The following is a 4,876-nucleotide window of genomic DNA, read 5'->3' as shown; positions in this document are numbered from 1 at the left end:
TCATATGAGTTTTGTGTAGTAGATGATCATCTAATTGCATGAACTTTATTAAGTAATAAAAGCTATGAACTTTAACTGTATTAGAGAGCACTACTGATCCATAGTTTGTGCTTGGTTGCTTGACTCTATAATAAGAAAGCAACTATTGGATTTATCGTATATAGCCAAATTCATCATAATATCGATTTCGTGTTACTTATGCTTAACCATAACATAGTAGTCATAAATTGGTAATGACTAGATTTTTCATCATAATAACTAGTTTCTTAATCATTTGGTAACCAATAGCAAGTGATGTCCAGCCTAGCTGGGTTGATGCACCGAATTTTATACCCATGTGGGGCATGAGGTTGTGAGTTCGATTCCCTTAAATTACCTGTTGTGGTGCCACATGTAGGGAATTTTTCCCTAGAAATCCCTATATGGGCTGGGTTTGCCCTGTAAATGAGCTCTAACCCGGGATGCTCGTTGAAATATTACGAGTAGGCTTCCACTTAATTCGTTTGCCGTTTCAAAAAAAAATGGTAACCAATAATAATAATTAACTAAGAAATCAACCATAGGGAAAATGGGGGATTCAGATCTAACAAAAGTACCTTTTAATATTGAATTTGCTTAGTTAAGTTGTTTGACTTAAGTTCTTCTGATCTGGAAAAGTCAGTAAAACCCCCAATTTAAAGTTTGTTTCTTAGTTTAATTAATAGTACTTATTTTCTAAATTGAAATTATATGCGTTGTGTTCGACACCCGACTTACCAAAGCTATTCTATAATCCGACTAGGTACACTGCCTATAGGTGCATAAATTAGTTAAGTTAGTTAGGTTTATAGATTTAAAAGTTGATAGCTATAATTTTAGACATCAGGGAATATCAATAAGGTGGATGTACAAAATTCAGAAGTTTGTTGCTCTTTCTAGCACATAAGAAGAATACATAGCCATTGCACAACAAACAAATATCTTATTTGGTTGAATATAACTTCCAATCAAAGTTATATATGAAACCAAAAGATTGTATTCTTTATTTTAACAACCACAATTTGGTTTATTTTGTGAAGAATTGATGTCTAGAGTATGATGAAACACATTCGAGATGAGATATTACTTCATCGGAGAGTTTATCATCCTATCGGTAATGATATGTTGTTATTAAGGAAAGTCCTTTATATGAAAAATTCAACAAACATGTTTACTAAGTTGGTGACAATAAAATAGTTGAAGTTTTGCATAACTTCAACTGACATTGAAGTTGATTGATGATGAGAAAGTGTCAAACTAGAGAGAGATAGAGGATGCCACAGAGTTTTTTGTTTACGAGAGTTGCATGCCTTTGAAAGCCTCCAAATGAAATATTGTTGAGTTGTGGAATTTGTTGATAGTCAATAGAACGTGATCGCCGTATAACAATACAATGGCCAATAACTATCCTTTAAGATAATGTGCATTCGTAAATATCGATCCTATCAATATTCTGCTTGCATCTACATTTTACTACTATTATCCTAACAATTATATATAAGTTACATATTATTTTAAATGGTTCAGTCTAAGATTGCATGATAACAAAAAATATGTTTTTTTTTCAAACTTTAGTCCTAATCTTATCATTTAATCAATCAACAAAATATTTATATGAATTATATATCTTCATTTCCTCTTATTATTTTTATAAAATGCGTACAGATAAAATGTAGGGTAGTAATGTGGTCCAAGCTCTAATCTCAAATCTGTAAGGCCAGTTAAATTTCACGAAAAAGTCAAAATTTTATTATTTTAATGACATCTCTCTTATTAAAATAAAATCAATAAATTACTATCTCTGTAATAAGTAAAAATATATGGTTTTATTGGGAAAAAAAAAGCCTTCGAAAAGAACTCTCTATTTTGTTCCCAAAACAATGCTTCTTGCTTGAGGTCAATAGCAAAAAACAGTAGATGTTTAACCTGAATTCAGTTAGTACAGATTGTTCAATCTAGAAAAATTATAATCGATCTATATCTTAAATAATTTCTAACTATTAGTAAACTAAATTACAAAACACTGTGTCTTTAAACTATGTTTAATAATCCTTTTTGTGAAAATGAGAGAATGTCCTATTTCACGTGGGATGACGTAACACAATCACATGCAAACATGTGAAATATAATGAAAAATTACATATAATGTTTAATCTAACATTTACAATCGTAGCAAAACCTTCTTTTTTTGCCCAGAAATATAAAATTAAAACATAAAATAATAATCCACATAAGAACTATTTGGTTATAATAATGCAAGTGCAACGCAGTTCATCTTTTAGGAGAGCACAAAAGTGCCTGCAAAATACAAACATGTTCATGGTATCAACGAATCTTTACCATCTTTAAGCATGAAAATATCAAAAAGTTAATTACCCAGCATGTATATATATCATACGTTGAGACAATATGTGTATCTTCTCCGGTGTCTTCCCATAGATTCTAACTTCTGCAGCATTTCATCTGGTGTCAAAATTTCCCCAGGTGAACTAAGGAACACAGTCCGGTGAAGTGGAGGAGACCAGAGGCTGCTTTGGGAGTAATCAAATCCGAATTCCGATACATCTGCAAATTTCACAAGAAGCCTCTCGGATACAGATCTTGAGACCAACTGAACTTTGAAAGAAGATGTTGGAGACTGGATGTCGGACATGTTGATGGTGGGAATTGAAGGAGACATGATGTGTAAGGGGTTGATGTATGCTAATGAAAGGGAGATGAAGATGAAAATGGAGGTTGGGTGGAGTGGGGTGGGGTTGGGGTAAGGGCAAGGGCAGAGGTAGGGGTGAGGATAGAGATGTGTATGGTTGTATGTAATCATGGGATATCGACGTGGGTAGCATGATTGGAAGCCTTATTTTGGTCCTTTTCAACAAGTTTTATTGTGGTTTTGGTCCCTCATCCGTTAAGTTTAACTGGTTGGCTGTTAATTTTTTTAAAATGACAATTTTACCCTCAGGGACCATTTTCGCAGTTTTGACTTTTACCATACCATAAGGACCATTTTTGCATACATTCTTTTTTATTTTATTGAAGTATTATATATTAATAACTATTATTTTTATTATATAATATTATATATTAATAAATATTGTTTTATTGGATTATTAATTTATTATAGTTGATTTTTTTTAATTTTTTTTTGTTAGAGTAATTCTTTTTATTGAGTTATTATATATCAATACATATAGTTTTTAATATATAATATTTATATCATAATAAATATATTATTAGATTATTAATTTCTTTTAGTTAATATTTTTAATTCTTTTTATTTTAAATTATTTTTATTGGATTATTTAATTTATTATTTTCTTCATATACTAAATATTGTTTTATTGGATTATTAATTTATTTTAGTTAATTCTTTTTTTTTTAAAAAACAATTGTCGAAGTAATTATTTTTTATTGAATTATTATATATCAATAAATATAGTTTTTAATATATAATATTTATATAATAATAAATATTATATTATTGGATTATTATTATCTTTTAGTTAATTTTTGTAATTTCGTTTTTTAAACTATTTTTTATTGGATTATTACTTTTAATTTATTATTTTCTTCATATACTAAATATTATTTTGTTGGATTATTAATTTATTTTTAATTATAATAATAGTTCTTGTTAATTTTATTGGTTCCACCACAAAGTCATGGGATACGCAAAACCGTCGTCTCTCATCATCGAAATCGTTAGGATCGCTGCCAAACACTTTCATTTAATCTAGCTTATAATGAGAAACCATAGGGAAAATACCACCATAGGGAAAATACCACCATAATAATCTAATAAAAAAAATTGCTCCAACAAAAAAGAAATTATAAAAAGAATCAACTAAAAGAAATTAATAATCCAATAAAATAATGTTTTGTAATATATAATAATCGCATAATATAATATTTATTATGATATAAATATTATATATTAAAAACTATATGTACTGATATATAATAATTCAATAAAAAATTACTCCGACAAAAAAATTAAAAAATATATAAATAACTAAAATAAATTAATAATACAATAAAACAACATTTAATATATGAAGAAAATAATAAATTAAAAGTAATAATACAATAAAAAATAATTAAAAATTACAAAAATTAACTAAAAATTTGATATTCCAATAATATAATATTTATTATGATATAAATATTATATATTAAAAACTATATGTATTGATATATAATAATTCAATAAAAAAGACTTACTCCAACAATTTTTTTTAAAAAATCAACTAAAATAAATTAATAATCCAATAAAAAATATTTATTAATATATAATATTATATATTAAAAATAATATCTATTAATATATAATACTTCATTAAAATAAAAAAGAATGTATGCAAAAATGGTCCTTATAGTATAGTAAAAGTCAAAACTGCGAAAATGGTCCCTGGGGTTAAAATTGTCATTTTAGGGAAGTTAACGGACGAGGGACTAAAACCACAACAAAACTTGTTGAAAAGGACCAAATCTGCAACTTTTCAAACGTTTGGACCGTAGCCACATAAAATGAAAAACCACAGGGACCATTTTTGCAGTTTTGTCAAATAAAAAAGAATGTATGCAAAAATGGTCCTTATAGTATAGTAAAAGTCAAAACTGCGAAAATGGTCCCTGGGGTTAAAATTGTCATTTTAGGGAAGTTAACGGATGAGGGACTAAAACCACAACAAAACTTGTTGAAAAGGACCAAATCTGCAACTTTTCAAACGTTTGGACCGTAGCCACATAAAATGAAAAACCACAGGGACCATTTTTGCAGTTTTGTCTATTTATAAATTCTTGTTTCCTTTTCTTCAATTTTATAATTTACTAATATATTAAAAAAAAAAAAAACTGGATA

General features: G+C 27.6%; 1 long non-coding RNA gene across 1 annotated transcript; it reads right to left on the bottom strand.

Annotated features, from left to right (window-relative positions):
• Nucleotides 1-2,144: 2,144 nt before the first annotated feature.
• Nucleotides 2,145-2,881, bottom strand: LOC145125550 (uncharacterized). Its single transcript, XR_013716041.1, has 2 exons — nt 2,395-2,881; nt 2,145-2,316 (listed from the first exon to the last, which is right to left on the bottom strand). It is a non-coding gene; the product is annotated as an uncharacterized LOC145125550 (long non-coding RNA).
• Nucleotides 2,882-4,876: the final 1,995 nt, after the last annotated feature.

This window comes from Lactuca virosa, chromosome 7 (genome assembly GCF_052849685.1).
Source record: "Lactuca virosa cultivar CGN04683 chromosome 7, Lactuca_virosa_CGN04683_v6, whole genome shotgun sequence".
In the NCBI taxonomy this organism is placed as follows: domain Eukaryota; kingdom Viridiplantae; phylum Streptophyta; class Magnoliopsida; order Asterales; family Asteraceae; genus Lactuca; species Lactuca virosa.
Note: the sequence above shows the minus strand (reverse complement) of the source record. Positions and strands in the feature narration are given on the sequence as shown.